A 21,297-nucleotide genomic window follows, 5' to 3' on the forward strand; every position below is an offset into this window, starting at 1 on the left:
GTGATGGTAGACCTCAGCATGTTGGTGAGAGCATTTATATGTAAGGGGAGGGCATAGTAGGCCTTCACAGTGAGGCTAGTGACTACATCAGCTATGAAGGGGCATGGCTTTGGCCTAACTTAGAAATACCATACCTGCTTGCACTTTCAGATATTAGAAAAAGCACAAACTAGATCTTCATAATGGGTCTATAAACAGTGACAGAATCACCCCAATGGGAAGGCACAGACAACAGCCATAACAACAATTGTTGGGCCAGTGGAGTCACTTTCCTGAGCGTCCTACCTGTCATTGGGAAAAGTTGTACATAAACTGATGCTATGAATGCTTTCTGGGATAATGGCCCCCTCCAGTCAGCTCGTGGCATCATGAAGGAGTCTCTCCAGCGACAGCAGAAATAATTGGGCTCAAGATCTGAAAAGGGATAGGAGGAGGCTAGGGTTACTACCTGTTCCACTTTGCAAGGGACAGTCCCTCTTTGGGCAGTTGTGTCCTGACAAAAAATTAGAAAAATGGCAAAAGTCCTGAAATTTTAGGACAAAATTATTTCCTATATTTTATGTAATAGTTGCATAAAACAGTTATTCTGTATCTAAAATACCTAAATGTTTATAAGCAACTAAAATGCTACAAGAATAAGCTTTTATTTAGGCAAAAAAGTTAAGTTCTCTCCTTTGTACTGACCATGGGTATGTGTCAGCCTGTAAAATCTGATGTTTGTACCGAAAATGACCCACTTTGGCCATTTGAAAAGGTGGCAACCCTAGAAGAGGCAAGATGGCTGCATATGGAGCAGCAGGTTAATTAGAGATTTCATAATGTAAAAACATAAAAGTGGTGCAAAAAAAGTCAGTAAAAGTTAGCTATGCAAGTAACATTCAGTTACTGGTTAGTTACTGCACTACCTGGATGCCAACAAAAAAGAATTTTGAAGAAACTAAGAGAAAGCCAATAATAAAATGAGAAGAAAAAAACTCTGATTGAGAAGAGTCTTGCAGCTGTGAAGCAAAAAGCAGTCCAGGTTTCAGCTTTGTTACAAAAGATGGTTTCCAGTAATTTAAATGAAAAATAAATCAAATGCCACAGATGTGTTTAAAGTAAGTGATAATACATAAAGTTGAATGATGCCTGGAAAGAACAGAAGCTTTAAGTAGCTATTCAGATGAGTTGATAAAACTGCAAAAATCAGAGGCTAAAATGAAGGAAAAACTGCAAAAAACAGAGGCTAAAATGAAGGAAAAACTGAATGAATATGAGGCTTCAAGAAAATCTTTTCAAAAATACCAGAGGTAGAGCATGCAGAGAAAACCTGAGATTTTTTTCTATGGCACAGAAACTGGAAGGAATAGACTGCATTGATTTTATGAAAGTACAAATAAGCAACTGGAGTGATAATCCACAGTATGATTTGTTAACTTAAAAGGAACATTGTGTGCATGCTCCAAATCTGGCCATTAGAAAGCTAACAAGACCTATATTAGGAAAGACAGTCAAATCAGCAGAAAGAGCTGCTCCTAACAAAACTGTGCAGAAGGGAAAGGTTTTAAAAACTAGGGACACCAGAGTGTTTGTGGAAAATGTCTACTCACTATGCACTAAGTAGAAAAGAAGCAAACGTATCCCTGTAATCAGATGATGTCAAGAGGCAGGTGTGAGATTCAAATTGCTATATTCAGCAGTCTTTAGAATATTTTATTTACATTTTTTTGGATGCAGAACAGGCTAAGAAGGAAATAAATATATAGCCAACAAAGTGTGAGCCAGCAAGCTGAGGGGAATATATTCTCATTCTTCTAGCAATAACAAAGCCCATAGAGAGAACTTGCCAGTGAAACACATTACATTATTCCACGGTTCCAAAGGAAACCACTGAGTGACAGAAAAAAAGCCCGTGAGATGACTACAAAAATTAGGAATATATTGGACTTGATCCAAAGACCGGTGTTGGCAAGTGGACATGTGTTAGACCACCAGTAATAATAGTAATAGTAATAATCATTTTAAATCGAGTTGCTGGCTACTGACACTTGTCTGCATATATCAACTGGACACAAGCTGATTTAAGTATATTTTCTGCACTTATTTAAGATTTGAGTGAGTAAATATTGTGTGTCTGAATCTCTGCAGTTAGCCATCTGAGCTCACTGAAAGTTGTTAGACTGCTTTGAAATTCCTTTGTTAGTGTTAATTAGCTTGGGGGGTTTCTGCTAGCATTAAAATCTGTGTTGGTTACATTTCTAGTAATCATTTTAAATCGAGTTGCTGGCTACTGAGACTTGTCTGCATATATCAACTGGACACAAGCTGATTTAAGTATATTTTCTGCACTTATTTAAGATTTGAGTGAGCAAATATTGTGTGTCTTGGATTCAGTAAATATTGTGTTTCTGAATCTCTGCAGTTAAGTCCCCCCCCCCACCTCCCTGTTTCTTGTTGTGGTATTAATCTTAGTGGCTTTGGAATTGCCTGCCCCTGCTGTAAATCTCTTTTTGCACACCCCTGCTGGAACCATCTCATTCGCTCACTCAACTGAGTACAGTGAGATCATATTTTGATTTTGGATACTCTTACCAGTCCCATCTCCTCTGCGGTGTACAGAGAGAGCACTTGGGAAGGGCATTCCCCTATAGTATCTTAATCTGCTCTGTTTCCTCCATCTCAAAAAAAAAAAAAAATTTGCACTTCATCTGCCTTACTATATTTGTGTTTCTTCCTACTTTATTACCTTATTTTGCTTTTGCCTATTTTAAAAGTACTCAATTAAATTTATTCTGCTGCCTTTATTACTGCTTGTTAGTAGCCTTATTAAATTGTAACTGTTATTCTAAGGCCCTTGGTTTAAGCACTTGGGCTTCAAACCAGTTGTTTTACATTAAAAAGGTTTGTGGTCTGCACTGTTGCGGCAGGACAGGTAGCGTACATCTTTCTAAGTTGGGAACTGCTGATTGAAGGCTCAGTGTCTGTTATTCTAAAAGTGTATTAGTTCTATGTTAAGGACTTGGGCTTCATGCCAGTTATTTTACATTAAGAAGGTTTGTGGTCTGCACTCTTGTGGGAGGAGAGGCTAGATTCTGCCCTTCTGAGCTGGGAATTTCTGGTTAAAGGATTATTGCGCATGCTTACTTGAACTGTTTCTTTCTGAAATAGGTACGCTTTGTTTGCTGTAGCATAGACTAGATTCAGGCCGGCTGGATCTAGCTTTGTTTGTTTGTATGACTTGTGCACTGACCCAGGCCATCTTTTTTGGAGAAGGTTTCTCTGTACCCTAGTGGCAGGACTGTGCAGTTAGAACTTTTTAACTGGTTAATTGGGTAAAGTGTTGTTTTGATTGTATCTGGTCTATTTTCTGGGGGAAAAAAAAAAAAAATATATATATATATATATATATATATATATATATACACACACCTGTTTCTCGCCTTTCTGAACTAGTATAGTCCAGTTTTCGTATTATTGCTGAATCCAGGGTTGTGTTACAAGTTTCTGTGTTGCCATACCTTACTTGGATAGAAGGAAGTTTCTCTGTTCACCTGTGAGAGAGGGGAGCTTTGAGCAGGCTATCTGTCCCTGGAGGAGTGGTTTCAGCCCAGAAGTTAGTAGTTTATTGGCCTTTTTGGGCTAATTTTGATTGTATCTGCTCTATTTTCTGAAAAATATATATATACTTGTTTCTCACCTTTCTAAACTAGTATAGTCCAGTTTTCAGGTTATTGCTGAATCCAGGGCTGTGTTACAAGTTTCTGTGTTGAATTACCTTAATTGGATAGAAAGAAGTTTCTCTGTTCACCTATGAGAGAGGGCATCTTTGTGCAGCCTATCTGTCCCTGGGGGAGTGGTTTCAGCCCAGAAGTTAGTAGTTTATTGGCCATTTTGGGATAATTTCTCTCTCTTTCACTTCCCTGCTATAAAAACCTCATTTGCACAGTTTTTACACTTGTATTCCGCTCAGCAAGTGCCTTCCAGGTGTTCTGCAGAGTCTACAGCAGCAGAGAGACAAAAGAGTGACTTTGGAGTGATTAACTATCACTTTTCTGCTTTTCTTGCTGTCTTAACTAATTCCACCTAAAACGCCAGTTTTTTTTTAGCGAATCTGTGATTTAAAAAGTTTGTTATTGTATACAACTCCGCACAGCTCCTCGTGGTGTCCTGCAGAGTGATACAGGCAACAGAGAGACCCAAGAGAGACTTTTCCAGATTTAAGTATTTTTTCTCTGTTTTTTTGCTCGGACTGCCTTTTCCCGCCTAAAAAGCGAATTTCTAACTGATCTGTGCTTTAAAAAGTTTAAATTGCATTTGCCTTCTGCTTTTTACAGTTTTTGCACTTGTTTTATATCAATTTAAGTCATTTTTGTATTGTATAACTGTTGTAGGCTACACACCAAAGTGCGCTAGCCTGTTTATAGCATTTACAGTGTTTTCTGTGTGTTTTTCTGCTGTTTCCTGAAAAAAAAAAATGATCTTTTCCCGCCTTTGCTGAACTAGATTAGTCCAGATTTCAGGTTTCTGCTGAATTCTGGACTGTGGTATAGTTTCCTGTGTTGCCCATATCCTTACTTGGATAGGAGGAAGCTTTTCTGTTCACCAGTGAGAGTGGGGAGCTTTGAGTAGCCTATCTGTCCCTGGAGGAGTGGTCTCAGCCCTGAAACTAATAGCTTATTGGCCGTTTTGGGGAAATTCCTAATCTCTTTCAGTTTCCCTGCTTTAGAACCTGCATTTGTGCGGTTTTGCATGATTTTGCGCATAGCGCAACATCGGGCAGCGCCGCTTAAACGGGTTTAAACTATTCCCAGCTCTTCACTTTTTCCCTTAGAACTATTCTAAATCTCAAAGTATGCACTCTATTTTCATTCTAAAGCCCTGCAGTTGCTCGTATAAGTAATCTTATAAGTAAGCACTAATAAACTAAAGCACTACACCCTCTTATACTCCCTTTAAGTACTTGGCTCCCTATTGGTCCTTTTTGATCAGTCAAAAAGTAGTTCCTTATACTATTCTGGCATGTCCAAAAGTCAGTTTCGGGTTTACTCTCCAGTCCAGCTGGTGAATCTGTGAATCTTGAGGCAATGTTACAACTGCCTTATGTACACAGACCACCCTCTCCTCCTCCCAACAAGCTCAAACATATGTGAGAGATGCAACTATACAGCCAAACTGGAGGCTGAGCTTTCTCAACCCAATACTGGTGCAGTCAGTCAGGAGGAGAAGGTAACCACACACAACACAAATCCAGTCTCACATAGACCTATCGCAACAGAAAACCAAACACAAACACACAAAAACATACTTGGAGGCTCTAAATAAAAATCTGCCCAAGCAGCAGAGACCTCCAAAGCAGACATCCAAGCAACCGCTACCCCACAACAATACCCACGTATCACATAGTTCACAAAGTCAGTGTGCCACACAGTCACAGCCCTTAAGGCTAAACAACACACCTAATACACTTGTAATAGGTGACTCTATTGTCAGACACACTGACGTCCCACTCACCAGGCTGAACAAGGAGAAGGTCACTGTAAGCTGCCTGTCAGGTGCCAGGATCCGCCACATAACACAAACACTCAGGTCACTCCAAAGCAAGTACAAATATGACTCCGTCATTGTCCATGCTGGTGTGAATGACCTGAGACGTACCTCCCTGGACTACATGAAAAGAGACATAGAGGAGCTCTCTGATCATGTAGCCCAGGCTGGTATGACCCTGACCTTAAGTAGCATCTTACCCTCACCAAGAATGATGCTACAGTATAAAGACAAAATGAACAATTTTAACAACTGGCTAAAGTATTGGTGTCATTCAAAGGAGATCCAGTGTCTGTCAGCCTGGGATGACATGCTCGACAAGCCACGTTGCTTCGCTAGGGACGGCTTGCACCTGTCACCCCTGGGCTTTCGAATACTGGCTAAGGCTCTTGCCACCCCCATAGTGCCTTTTTTAGGCAAGACTCAAAAGACAAACCCACCTCCATAGACAACACAAAGAAAAAGAAACTAAGGGTAATGCTGCTCAACGCCAGAAGTCTAAACCTCAAGATGCACGCACTCGAGGCTCTCCTCAGTATGGAGAATATCGATATCTGTGCAGTAACAGAAACCTGGTTCAAGGCTCCCGAGAGCACCCCAGCACTACCAGGTTATACCTCATACCATGCTTTTCGGCCCCAAAACTCGGACCGAACCACAAAAGGAGGGGGAGTACCCATATTCATCAAAGATACCCACACCTCCAGGTTAGTGGCACTGCATGAAGCATCGGAGACCATCCATGTGCAACTAACAGTGGGCAAAACTGCCTTTTAGTTTGTAGCCTGCTACAGACCACCCTCCCAAAGTCAGGAACCCCACTCGTCTTTCCTGAGAACACTGGAGAATATGAAGGTCTCTCCAAACACCATTATATTGGGTGACTTCAACTACCCAAACATAGACTGGGAGCACTACTCAAGCCCCAACACCCTCGCCCAACCATTCCTAGAATTTATAAACTCAAATGCTATGGAACAACTAGTCACCACTCCCACAAGAGGGGAAAACATATTGGACCTGATCATCACCAACATGGGGACTCTATGTTCCATACCAGAGGTATACCCCTCATTGGTAAGATCTGACCATAAATTAATCTCACTGGACATCCATATCCCGTCCCCACGCCTAGCCAAGGAAACCATGGTGAAGAACTTCTCAAAAGCAAACTTCACACTTCTCAAAACCGAGGTGGAATCCTTCAAAGCCCCCGAGCCAGTGAAAAATACAGCCCAAACCGCAGAATCCTTTACAAACGCTTTCTATGGACACCTACAGGAATGCATGGATCGTGCTATCCCAAATAAAACCAAGACTCATTCCTCCAAAGGCAGGAGACCTGTCTGGTGGACCCCAGCCATAAATAAGCTATACAACAGAAGGAGGAAGCTACTACATGATGGAGCAAAATCCCAAAAAGGGAAGGCATCTCTGATCAGTACCAGCAAGAAACTACGATCCCTCATAAAATCATCTAAGGCCAGCTTCGAAAGAAAAACTGCACAAGATGCTAAAGATAATCACAAGGCCTTCTTTATTTATGTCAGGAACCTGGGTGGCAACTCCCAGATATGCTGTGAGTTAGTTCAAAATGACAAAAAATACACTGAACCCACAGACATTGCCAACAACGTGGCAGACAGGTTCAGTGCAAACTTCTCCCCCAAAAGAGCAAATGTCTATCCCAACAGAGTGTAGCCTCCGTGACATCACAGATGCACAGGTGAGATCTTCCCTCTCCAAAGCAAAAAACACAGCATCAATGGGACCGGACGGTGTCCCAGGCTGCGTCTTACACAAACTCCAAGAACTACTGAACCCTCACATAAAGTCACTGTTCAATCTCAGCCTTACTACAGGATATGTACCCAAGGAATGGCGTACAGCAACAGTGGTCCCACTCCACAAAGGTGGTGCCACAACGGACCCTGGAAACTATCGCCCTATAAGCCTGACTAGCCTGGTCTGCAAAGCTATGGAGCGTAACATCATGAAACTCAAACAAAGACATTGGGAACCTCCAAACACTGGATCCTACCCAATTCGGCTTTGTTAAGGGCAGATCTAGCCTCTTGAACCTGGTCGACTTCTTTGAAACAGTCACCAAGGCCATAGATGAAGGGAAGATAGTCCACACAGCCTATTTGGACCTTACAAAAGCCTTCGACACAATACCCCACTCGGGCATCATAAATAAGTACACCAGCTTACATATCAACCCCTAAGTCACAAGATGGGTTGCAAACTGGCTCAGGGATAGAACCCACATGGTCAGAATTGCAGGTGCCATGTCAGACTCTAAACCAGTTACAAGTGGCGTCCCACAAGGCTCAGTCCTGGGACCTGTCTTGTTCGGTATATATTTCTCTGAGGTACAGGCTAACATGGGAGGACTATGGCTGACCAAGTTTGCAGATGACTGCAAACTGGGTGCCATAATCGACTCTCCGACTGACACAAGCATCCTCCAAAAGGGTCTCACAGAGACGGATAACAGGTGCCAGAGCCATGGCTTAAAGCTAAATGCCAAAAAGTGCATAGTCATCCCCTTTGGGAAAAACAAAGTGCCCACAAATTACCACATAGGTGGTAATCCATTAAGTAGGGAAGTAATTAGGGATTTGGGGACCCAAGTAGATAGCAATCTCTCCTTTGACAATCACGTTGCCAAAGTGGTTAGAAAGACCTTCTATATAGCCCACCTTATCACGAAAGGGTTCACATCTAGATCAAGAGAGGTCATTGTGCCCCTCTACTCATCAGGCCCATAATTGAATACAATGCCCCATTTGGGATGTACCTTACCAGATACCTGCAGCAACTGGAATGACCCCAAAAGTACCTCACCAAGAGGATCAAGGGACTCAAACAGATGCCCTATGCAGTTAGGCTAAAGAAACTCCAGCTCTACTCAGTTGCTTACCACCTACTCAGAGGCTATCTGTGCCTGACGTATAAAGCCATGCCCAACCCAGAATTAATGGAATGCTCCACCTCAGGAAATCCAAATCCCTTAGAGCGATACGCTCCAGGGACTTAAACCTCAGCACAGAAATAAATAAGACATGCTAGAGGGACAGATTCATATCCCAGAGGCTCCCCTCACTCTGGAACAAAATCCCAATCCATGTTAGGCAGTGTCCCTCAATGACCCTCTTCAAGAGAAATCTTAACGAGTGGATGGGAGATCGTAGGTTTACCCCTGGGATCTCTTCTGTGTCCCTACTAGACAGAGGCACAGTAAACTAACCTCAAAAGGGCTATCTTCTGTGACCTACTATACAGAGGCACAGTCAACTAATCCAAAAGGGTGGCGAAAGCCAAACACACTCTGGTTAGGCTTATAAATGCCCTAGGGCAGATAGCCTAGTATCCACCTATGAACCAGGAAAGAAATGCAAAGTTTCATTCCCATTAAATGCAGCTCAGACAGGAGAACAGTGTTTCTGCAAGAAGAAGAAATCTGAAATAAGACCATAAATTTGTTGTCCATATTAAATTGGTGGGAGGACAATACAGCATAATTCCCACTTTATTAATGTTTAAAATGACCGGGAAGGGACAGGAGATGCAAGTACAAAAAATGTTCTTAGTAGTACTCACATAATGTACTTCCTGAAGTAAATCACATTTGACATTGTAAAGCAGTTCTATAAAACATGCAGAGTTTTTTTTTTAATGTGAGGTGGGCATTCTTCTCACTCACTGCCTGTTGTTTATGTTAGTGATATTACTTTTTTCTTGACTGCAACATATCTGGATTTTACAATGTAACAAGATAAATTCTGGCTGCAAGAAGTGCAACATTGTGATCTTTGGTTCCACAGGGATGTAAAAGCCCATTGATCATACTGCATGTATATTAAAAATTAAACAATTTCCCATTTTCATAAAAGTGAAACTCTAGACTAATGCTCTTAGTTTATACTGCAGACAAATTATTTTTTAAGCAAACAGGCTAGAAAACAAAATGCATGAAAAATGATTGTTTTCTCGCACTTTAATAGTAATTTGTTTTTCCATTAGCACCTCTTTTTTTTTTAACTGGAACAAAACAGATCTAAGTAATCAGCTGTCAGAGGTTTGACCAATATGCTCTGAATATTGTAGTAGAATCATCTCTTAAATTTGTAAAGCTATTAGCTGCTTTTCCCCCATTAGCACATGCTTTCAGTTACATAAAATTTGTAATTTATATAGAAAATACTATAATTAGATGGAATTGGTAAGCAATTTGGTGATAATATACATGAGTTTGGAAAGACTGCCGTTAAGCAACTATTTTTGATAACTCCAGAGCACAATAACTTTTAGCACAATGACCTAGGTAAAGTAGAAAGGATTGTTGTCAAACTTAGGGAGGCTATGACAAAAAAAAATGCTGATTCAATAAAGATAATACAGATATTTGGGAAATTTTATGAAAAATCTGTATAAAGCACAGGAATGTTGAAACCAAGAAAAAGCACAAGTGAAAATATTTATGGAAGACTTAATTATGCCAAGATTAGAGGATGATGAAACTCAACAAATAATAGATAAGATATGAACAGATAACATAAAAATAGTGATGCACATTAAACCAACAAAGATGCCTCCAGGAACAATGGAAGTTTAAAGGTTAGGACAGAAGAAAGTGATAAAGATCTGGAAGGTCACATGTTAAGGGGGAGGGGTACTAACATCTTGGAAGAAAGTTGTGGTGACTGCATTGCCCAAAGAGGGTACAGAACCATCACATCCAGCTTTATATAGACCCATTTCAATTTTAAACCACAATTATGCAGTGATTATGTCTGCACTAGCTAAACAAACTACCAAAATTGACAGATATGGGTTAATATGGTTTTGTGGAGGGGAGGCAGACATCTGACAACATTAATAGAACAATGATGATTCAGAGGAAAGCAGAATGTAAGAAAATCCCTCTGTTGTTGGTGGATCTTGATGCAGAGAAAGCATCTGACAGAGTAAAATGGGATTTTATGACTAGAGGAATGGAAGCATTTGCATTGCCTGATACAATAATAAAGTTAATTAGGAGGATGTATGAAGGATCAGAGGCAATAATTTAAGTGGGACAGTTCCTCTTTAATAAGTTGAGTTTGATCAAAGGAAACAGGCATGGGTTTCCTCTTTTCAATCAGTTTTTTGCTTTATATTTAGAACCACTGGCAAAAGAAATAACCAACTCAGAAATTCAAGGATACATTTGGTATGGTAATCAAGAAAAGCTGGCTTTATTTGCAGATGATATTACGTTGTACTTGATAAATCCAGAAAAAGAGTATAAAACTAATACAGATAAAGCAAAGGCTATAGCCATAAATTATGCACCCACATACAAATTTGTTCAGCAATATCCACATTTACGGAGATACAGTAAGAGGAAGTATTTCAGAGTGACTATTAAAAAGCTTTCTATTATGACACTTAAGGATATGAAGGAAAGGACTAAAGATAATACAAAAACTGAAAAACTGGAAGCTGTTTTCTATGGATATGGACAGTAAGATGCAAGCACTGAAAATGTTTTAAATCCCTTTCGTTTTATATACAGGTAAAGCACATTTTTATCAACCAAAGGTGAAGTTGTGGACAATAAGAGAAAGTTGAAGGAATCAATAAGGACTGTGAAGATTTAAGTGGGATAAGCTGAACCTCCCAACAGAAGAGGTGGTTGAAGATTACCTGATTGAAAGGGATATTTTAGACCTACTAAGTTAAGGCTCATACACATAACATTAGATGAAGGCTATAATTTAAAGTAAAAATGGAAAATGATGAAGCAGTTGGGAAGTTCAAGAAATAAGGACAGAGTGGGATTTTAGATGAAGATCCCCAAGGAGAAAGACGATAATAGAGAACATTCATACCTCTCAACCGTACCGAATTCCTCAGTAAATACTGGTTTTGAGGGCAAAATATTGGGGTGCCACAGATTTCTGCATGGCCCCTTTAATTTCCGAATCCCCCCCCTTTTTTTTAACTGCTGACGTCATCACGTGCAGAGCGTGTGCGATGATGATGCAGACCGGTTTGTGTTCAGCACTCATCTTTCTTCCGCAGCTCGGCTCCAGTCCTCCTTCAGTTCAGCCTCCAGGTAAAAATATGAAAGAGCAGCTTCTTTTACTTATTTATGTATTTAACGGCAGGACTAAGATAGAATATATATGTGTGAATGAGAGGGAGGATAGAGGAATGGTGAGGATGCAAGGAGTAGAGGTGGTGAAGGTGGATGAGTTTAAATACCTGGGATCAATAGTTCAGAGTAACGATGAGTGTGGAAGAGAGGTAAAGAAGAGAGTACAGGCAGGATGGAGTGAGTGGAGAAGTGTCGGGAGTGATTTGTGATAGACGAGTACCAGTAAGAGTGAAAGGGAAGGTCTACAAGAGGGTAGTGAGACCAGCTATGTTATATGGGTTGGAGACAGTGGCATTGACAAAAAGGCAGGAGTTTGAGCTGGATGTGGCAGAGTTAAAGATGTTAAGATTTGCACTGGGTGTGACTAGGGTGGACAGGATTAGGAATAAGTATATTAGAGGGTCAGCCCAGGCTGGAAGGTTTGGAGACAAAGCCAGAGAGGTAAGATTATGTCGGTTTGGACATGTGCTGAGAAGGGATGCAGAGTATATTGGGAAAAAGATGCTAAGGATGAAGCTACCAGATAAAAGGAAAAGAGGAAGGCCTGAGATAAGGTTTATGGATGTGGTGAGAGAGGACATGCAGGTGGTTGGTGTGACAGAGCAAGATGCAGAGGACAGAAAGAAATGGAAACAGATGATCCATGGCGACCCCTAACGGGAACAGCCAAAAGAAGATGATGAACGGCTGCAGGCGAGAGAAACTGCGTGCGAGACTATGTACTTAAACGGCAGCTTCTTTTACTTAGGCTGCAGGCAGACATTTATGTTGATTACTTTTACTGTTTTTTTGTGACAGCTGTTTCTATTGAGGGTGTGTGTGTGTTACTACATTCCCTGGCCATTAAGAGTTGTACAGAAAAGTGCAAATGTAAACCAGAAAATAAAAGCTACCATTCCCATCGAACTACTGTACTCGCCCAATAAGACTTACAAATTAACTTTGCAAGAGATTTTAACTCTGTCATGCGCTAGAGCTGACTTTTCAGATACTGCTACCCCAAAAACACATTACTTTTACTCATTTACAAAAACTGCTACATGAAAATGGACTACGATGCACCCAAGCCTCATCAGGTTCTGCTAGGAGGTGCTCCAAAGTCACCCAATGCAGCTATGCCACTGGGAAAACTTTGCCCATTATTCCTTACCTGAATGCAGCTGCCAGTAGGATGGGATCTCCAAATGCCTTCTGCACTCTACCAGCTCTCTCCTTACATTATATAGGATATCAAAGGGCAAACCACAAGTGTGTGTTCATCTCTCTATGGCCAATCAGCAGTGACACAGCAGCCACCAATTGGGAGACCGTGTGTACACCATGAAATGCTGTACATGCACACTGTGCATGTCAAAATTCTAGTGTATGAATGATCCTGCTGTACCCTATGTCCGATAGCTGCACATCCTTAAACAACCAGGTGTGTCCTGACACGCTAGTTAGTGGGACGTATGAAAATGCCACTAAATGGCCTGCCCCTGCAGATGTCCGTCCATCCAGGCAGGAGACAGTACACATCCTTCCATGTTTAGGTGAAATACAGCATATCTGCACATTGCACCTAGCAAAGTTCCAAGTCAGGGACTAATCCCCTGGGTGCCCTGCCCCAGAGGTGCAAGGGTTTTAGTCTACATCTAGCAATCAACAAGTAGGGATGAAATATTTCCACATTTGCTTTTACATTTTTGAAGTCATAAGCATCTTCTTAAGTTGTAACCAGGTTGCATTTCCCAAAGGCTGTTTCTTTGGTATAAGGAATGCCTCGCTTTTACAGGTTAAACTCTTCTTTCCTGACTTGCAAGCCGTTTTTCTTTTCTGCCCGAATGAGTTAATAATGTGCCCCCAGTGATGTTAAATCTCTCATAACTGCTATAATTTGTTTGGGTCAGTTTTTTTCTTTTTTTTAAATGACGGTGTTGTCGATGGAGATAGTGCTGCTACCTTCATCTCTAACAAGTTCCTGGAAAAAGACTGCAACAGTTTTATGAATGAAAGTGCGTTAACTGTTCTGTAAGTAACGAAAGGCTGCATCTGCACTCTGAATCGATATCCTCCAAAAGGACTAACCTGTGTTTTTGTTTCGTCTTTAATGGTATGGGCACCGCCTTTGGTAGTACTAGCTTCTTTTCACGCAAGGAGACAGGGCACAACTACACACAAGGCATAGTAAAAATACATATTCGCATACACCTCTTGTAAGAAGCTATTGTAAGAGATAACATTTAAATAAAGTTGTGATTTAAAGGAAATAATTAAGATAAAGAGATTGAGATAAAAAAATTAATAATTGGTAGCGATATTATATTGTACATATCAAAACAGAACAAGTTAAAAGTCTAAATTGGGATAAAAAGTTGTTAGAAAAAATGTCAGAAGGCAACTGTGTAGCCATTTATAATATGGATATAAGAGGGAAAAACCATCAGGATGGAATATTTAGCACACCCAATGAGGAGACTTTGCTTTCTTGTAAAGAGGTGTCCATGAATGAAAATCTAGCCAGGAGCTACTTACAGGAAGTAAGGAGATAAAGTGTGAAAGAAACGCATATGGCACATTTGCTTATGTACTTACAGGAAAAAAAGCTGACCTGACAGGTATAATTTTAAGAAAGCAGTGTTTAAGTGCAATTGCTTTCTAAGCAAGATTAACTTTTAGCACTGGGCTATAAGCTAGGATATGCAAAGGTCCTAAATGAACATACAAGGAGCAAGAGCCTAAGTTCTCTACCCATGCCACCACCACTTGTGATTCAAGGAGTTAACTAGTTCTCAACTGTCCTGTTTTGGTCTGTTGTTCTTAAAATTTGTGGTTTTCTGGCAAATCAGTGAGAACTGAATTCACTAAATAATGATAGCCATTTAAGTTTCAGTCTTCCTATCTTTCATGAAACACATGGTTTTATTCTAGCAACTTTTTTTAAACAAGCAATGTTTAAAATGTGCCCTTGGTTTTGGGTTTTTGCCCCCCTAAATAAATGTTGGCTTTTTCCAGATTTCTTGTGCTGCATAGTTCTTCAGGGGGAGAGAAGTTTAGTGCATATGCCAAGTATGTTTATGTTGTTAGTAGCACAACAGGCAGAATACCTGCTTTTGATGCAGAAGGCTGTAGGTTCTACTCCCACAGTATGCAGATGGATTGCTGATACAGTACTGTGTTGTACTATTAAAGGGGTGGATGCTGCAGTCCTGAGAATATCTTCTTTGGCAGAGATACCTAGTAACTATGAACCTGTTATCAGTTTGCCATCCATTCCTTATTGCAATATCAGCTTATTTTTTTCATGTAACATAGGCAACTTATTCCTCAAAGGCACCAGGCACTTTATTTGTAGATGAAACAATTAAATATTATGTTGTTTGCTAGCCGCAACCTCTTCATTAGTTACAGATCTTACAGATCTCTTTAACGTGGAATCATTTAGATGAGTTTTACTTCTGCAGAAATTGTGCATATTTACTGATACTGGTGGATTGTAGATGTTTGAGTAGACTTTTATGATGGAAATGTTCTGAACCAGGCATTTTGTAATTTTGGTTCATTGCTTACTGGAAAAAATGTTCAAACAATAAATTTAAAACTTGCTCTAACAAGTGTGCTGTATTATACAAGAAATGTAATTTAATACAATCAGGAAGGTGTATCAAAGAAAACATGCATGTGTTGTGTGCAAGGGGCCTATGATTTGAAAACAGCCCAAAGGTAATTTTTATTTGCCACTGGCCAGAAGCATTTTCTTTGAATGTGGGTTTCAATGCTGTTTTACTGAATGTGAGTTTCAAGGACAGAAGTTTTAATGCTAAGCCTATTTTCATTGTGTGACTGTATTGCTTTGTTTAGCAGCTATTAGTGTTTGTGGCCTTTGTGCTATGAAATGTAAAATAAAAGTTTTAAATGAAATCCAAGTAATCATCATAGAAGTAAAGCAGTGTGCACATTACAGTGTTTATGGCAAATGGGGCAAGACAGCCAAGTAATGGGACACTGGAATGGCTGCAGGGGGGAGGGCTGTGTATGGGGGACCCATTTGATCATGATTTTATTAGGGGGAAGGGCACAAACTCAAAGACATCCCTGGGCGGCACAAACTCAAGCTACGCCACTGATCAGTAGGCCATGGAGAATGACTTTTGCAGGTCCTAGCAAACTATAATATTCTTTTGCTAAGATTAGAATATTGCATGCCATTAAATGCCCTACTTTTACCAGAAAACCCACAAACTGCAAGTCACCAAAAACAAAATTCTAAGGTTCATCATTTTCTCCTTTCCCAGTGAACATCATTGCTACACATTTAAAAAAAAAAAAAGGATACCATTTACTACAGGGTCTGGGCTGGGACCATATTTTGGTTGTCTGTTCTTCAGTTTGCGTCTGAAAGTTGGTATCCCACAATCCCATTGGAGTGGGCAGGGCCACAATTATGCATGCAAACATTATGTTAATCAGCATACTGATTTGTAACTATTTTTCATGGGCCTCTGTCCAGATTTTTGATGTTTTCCAAGTTGAGAGGTATGAGAACATTATATCCATAAAAATGCAGAAAGTATTCTAAGAACTAAGCCGGCAAAGGGAATGGAGAAAGGTTTTGCTAACAGGGATTATTGCAAGTAAAGACAGAGAAAATAGGCAGGGGGGGGGCTGGAATTTACTGGAGAAAACTGGAAAAGGAACCAAGGTATTGGTAGCAAAAAACTAGACAGAGAAATGTAACACAGTGGGATGAAGCCAAGAAGTAATTATGGACTGCAGGTTACAGACTACCTTCCCTACCAGGGGGTGATAAAGTATAGAAAAAGAGAAAGGGATAGGTAAGGCATAAGTGAAAGACCTGCTCTGATAGAGTTTTCAGTTGAATTTAGAAGAGAAGCTGCTGCTAAAAAAGGGATAATTAGTAGGGGATATAAAATACTACATGATGACTATAAAATATTAATCACAGAAGGTTAATAAAGATTAAGGAGAGAGACCGGCGAAGAAATTTACAAGGTAACAATGGGAAGACACACATATGGCTCCCATGTATGGAACAATGTCTAAAAGATTTATGATTTTTGCTCAGAAGTATCTGCACATGCATACCCCTAAAGTCTCCAAAGAATTTTTCCTCAAATGGATAACAAATATTGGAGGTGTGACACAGAAGAAAGAGGCAACTGGAAAGGTGTTTTTGGGAGTGTAATGAGCTGGCAAATTTAAAAAATTCTCTGTCAAAAATATTGGAATAGCAAATTGCTGTGATTAAGGAATTAATTATTCTGAGCTGAAATACACAATCTGCAGTGCCTAGACACAGTAAGGCCTCAAGTTCAACTCTGTTGGGTGCCAAAAAAGCAATTACTAGAAACTGGAATTCAAAATCTAAATCAACTCTACTTGAAGTATTGACTATTGCAAAACAGATCAAACAAATGAAGAGAGAGATTTAGAGAAGGGGAAGAGGCAAATTACATAGAAATAAATGGAATTTGTGAGAACAATACATACAGAATAATGGACAGAAGGAGGAGGCGGCAGGTTTAAGGGAAGACAGGAATTCAGTAATTTATGTAATACTGGACTCAATGTCAGTCATTATAAAGAAAGAAAACATATGTCATTTATAATGCAAGTAAATGGGAAATGCTGCTATGGTTTCTTTTCTGTTAACACATACTGTATGTGCCTATGTCTTAAATGATAATTTAATAAAAGTATTTAAGAAAGAACAGAACTGTGTGTTTCAGATCATGGGCAAATACATACTAAGATAAAGAAGCAGGACAAGCAAGTAAAAATGAGACACGTGCTTTTCTGCTCATCTATTTAAAGAAAAGAGGAAATTAAGGAATGAGTAGTGGAAACAATTCAAGATTTATTAGGGAAGATGCATATTTCTTTAGAAGGAATATCAGAGAAGAATACATTGAAAATGGAATTAAAAAAAAAAATGTCAGAAATGAGGGAAAAAAGAAATATGGGAAAGTAGTAATAGGAATTACTTAGAAGTGCTATCAAAGCTTAAAATACTGGGGAGTTCTAAGTTTGCTGCACACTAAGTAACAGCTTGTTTTTAGCTCTCCCAGTGTGAAAACAAACTCGGCAGAGAAGGCCAGTAGACTTGGGTTTATGGGTGAATTTTAGTAACTGGCTAGTCAGTACACTACCTGGATGCCAAGAATAAAGAAATACAGAAGACCTGGAAAAAAGTGAGGAAGAAACACTGACTAGGGAGAGTTCTGCAGCTGTTCAACAAAAACTAATGCAATCTTCAGACACGACTTCCAATAATCTACAGTACGATATAAGACAACCGCATACACACCTGGTTAAAATAAACACACACTGATAAGTGATGAGTATATTAATACAAACAAAAAAAGGCTGGAACAAATGGAAGTAGCTTTAAACAGATATTCAGATGAGATGAAAGGCTGCAAAAATCAAAGGTCGAAATAAAGAAAAGGCTGGCTGAATATGAGACTGCTCAGGAAGAGAGGTTTCAAAAATAATACAATTAGAGGACAGAGCACGTAGGGAAAACTTGAAATCTTCAGCTATATCAGACAAGATGGAAGGAACAGAATGCATTAAATTTATGAAAGCACAAATAAACAATTGGACTGGTGTTCCAGAGCAGGGCTTGTTAGTTGAATGGGCACATTGTGTGTATGCTCCAAATCTAGCTATAAGAAAGCAACCTAGACCTTTGATAGTAAGGATGCAATCCTACCATCAGAAAGAATTGATTTTGTCAAAACTGTGGCAGAAGGACAAAATACTAAAAGTAGGCGACAGGAGAGTCTTTGTGGAGAATGACTACTCACTGTACACCAGGCAAAAGAGAAGTAAATTCATCCCTCTGTTCAGAGAATGCCGAAATACAGGTGTGAGATTCAATGCTGTATCCAACTGTCTTCAAAGTACTGTTCCCTGGAGGGACAAAATCATTTTGTGATGAAGTGCATGCTGAGGAAGAAATACAAAAGTTTGTCCAACAAAAACTGAGCTGTGAAACATAAGGGGATACGGCTTCTCACTCCTCTGATAATAAAGACCACAGAGAAACTGCACCTGTGAAACCTTTTCCAGTATTTCAACAGAAGATGTCGGAGAGAAGGAAGGGAGCACAAGAGTTGATCAGAAGAATCAAGAGTACGTTGGAAATGAAGTAGAGACAGGATCTGGGTGAGGGAGAAGAACATTAACATCAGTAACTTAGCGTGGGATTACAAAGCATTAATTACATTTGTGAAATATGACAGCACAAGAAAATCTGGACACCTTGGACTTCTTCAAAATTTGTTTGCTGAGTGGGGCGACTCAAGTATATGCCCTACTTCATGCCATTAATGTTCGGAAAAATGCTCTGGGGAGGGGAAGAGATGGTAGAACGTTAACTGTAAGTAAAGAAAACACTTTCTTTTCTTACAAGTATTGTATCTGTGTTGCATGGTTTTCTTTTGGGTGTAATGGGGATTGTAAACATGTGTTTTTAGTTTTCTCCCCTTTTCTTCTTGTGCAGTTTTGAGAAACATAGGCAATGTAATGATTAACAAAAAACAAAAACAAAAAAAGGAGCCTGGTGAAGGGGAATGAAGGGGTTTAAATTGATGTGCTTTTTTATTCTTGCATGGAGAAATGACTGATTAAGGACCTTTGTTTTAAAACAGCAAGTAAAATGAAAAAAGAATACTGATTATATGGGTTTTTTTTCTAGCATTTGCAAAAATATATACTAAGTAGCATTTCTAAAGCAGTTCTTCATGCCTCCATGGAGACAGTCTAATAAAGACAAACTGGAGACAAGTCTGGTGGAAGGTGATTGGCTGAAGGAAAAGAACAGAGAAAATGGCTAGGACATAATGTTCCCTGTAAACAATCAGGGGTTCCCAGATGTGACAGCTTTAAAGATGATACAAGACCAGTTAGACTTAAAGTAAAGTCCGTTCATTTTTTAATGCAATGGGGAGAGACACTGAGGAAATATAGGTACTGCAATGAAAAAAAAGAAAGGGGGGGGGGCGGAAAGGTCTGGTTAAGATAATATGAAAAGAAAAGTGTGCTTTTCCCATGCTTGCATAGAGAAATGGCTGGGTAAAACCCTAGGTGTTATCCAGTAACAAGTTTATTACAAATCATGTAAATGAAAAAGAATATTGAATATTGCAAGACTTTTTTTCTGATAAAAAGGTACCCTTAGCAGTTTATGTCTGGTTTACATGTCAACAGAAGACAATCTGATAAAGAAAAATGGCTTGGAGAAAGTGTTTACTGGAAGATTTCAAATGTTTTCTCAACTGGGAGAGAGATATAGATATAGAAAATCAAATAGCACTTTCTAATAACACAGGCTGTACCATGCATCTAAGCATGACTAACCTTTCTTTTTGGTTAACTTTAGCCTGTCTGTGTAGCTATCAACTTAGAACTAGTGTTCTTATTAGGCAAAAACTTCAATATTTGATGTACATAGTTTTGTGCGTTATTGTAGAGTTCATTGGTTTTAGGAGAGTTTTTTTTGGGGGGGTTGTTTTTTCTGTTTGAGGGCTTTCAAAAAAAACAAAAAGTTATGTAAGTTGTGACATAGGCGCAAATGGATATAACATGAAACAACTGTATAAAAGACCAACCTGCAGTACACATGTAACAGAAAAGTTGGAACTAGACATTTAGAAAAAGATCAACTATATATAAAAAGTGGTAATAATAACTATATAAGAAAATGATGCTTTCTGTAATGTCTTTCAATCTAATTGGTTTTACAGATAAATATAAAAAAAGAAAGAGTTGTGAACTATATTAAAATATGCAGAGTGTAAATAGCTATGTTATAGGAGACACATCTAGAAAGAACAGAACATGTGAATTTGATAAAGTTTTTCAGGATGGTTATTCAGTGGAATATTTGGGACAACGGAAAATAGGTGTACTTATATTAATTGTAAGAGGAGCTCCAATAGTGATAGAAGAGGGGAAAAAAGATAATAATGGAAGATACATAGTACTAACGGGGTACTGGCTAGGGAGGAGGAGGATTACACTGGCATGCACTTGCATCTCCCCTAAAACTGCTATAATGGAGCTTAAGAAAATTTTGGGAGAAATAATCAGCTTTCAGCAAGGAATATTAACTTGTAGGTGGAGATTGGAATTTGGTTTGCAACACTGAAGATGTGTCTGGGGGCCTAGAAGGGAAAATATAACAAGGGAGGGTAGATTTTTTGAAGAAATTTATGAAAATGTTTGGCATGGAAGATGTGAATCCAGTACTAGGAGCTCGGAGTGAATTTACATATTACTCACCGAGATACAAAAACTGAGCTAGGCTAGATAGCTTTTATATCTCACAGGAACATGTGCATTTAATTGATGTCTTGAAACGCACCCAATAACTATTTCACATCATGCACCAATAATAACTAAAACAAAAACTCAAGGCAATGAAACGAAAATGAGACACTGGCGACACTTTGATTGAAACGAGAGGAATTTAAGAAATGGGTTGTGGAATTAATTCAGGAGCTACAAGACAAAATAGATATATCTTCTGAAAACATAGATAAGGAGTAGGATAAAATTAAAGTGTAGTTTAAATCTTGGTTGGGAATAAAAGAAAGGGGGATATGGCTAAACAGTAACAA

At 39.3% G+C, this 21,297-nt stretch overlaps 1 protein-coding gene across 1 annotated transcript in view; it reads right to left on the bottom strand.

The window, feature by feature from the left end:
* Positions 1–21,297, bottom strand: part of GTF3C1 (general transcription factor IIIC subunit 1) — a gene marked incomplete in the record, with an annotated part of 1,808,906 nt that overhangs the window by 1,086,887 nt on the left and 700,722 nt on the right.

The sequence above is a fragment of the Protopterus annectens genome, chromosome 12.part0 (genome assembly GCF_019279795.1).
Source record: "Protopterus annectens isolate FY-2018-M chromosome 12.part0, PAN1.0, whole genome shotgun sequence".
Classification (NCBI taxonomy): Eukaryota; Metazoa; Chordata; order Ceratodontiformes; family Protopteridae; genus Protopterus; species Protopterus annectens.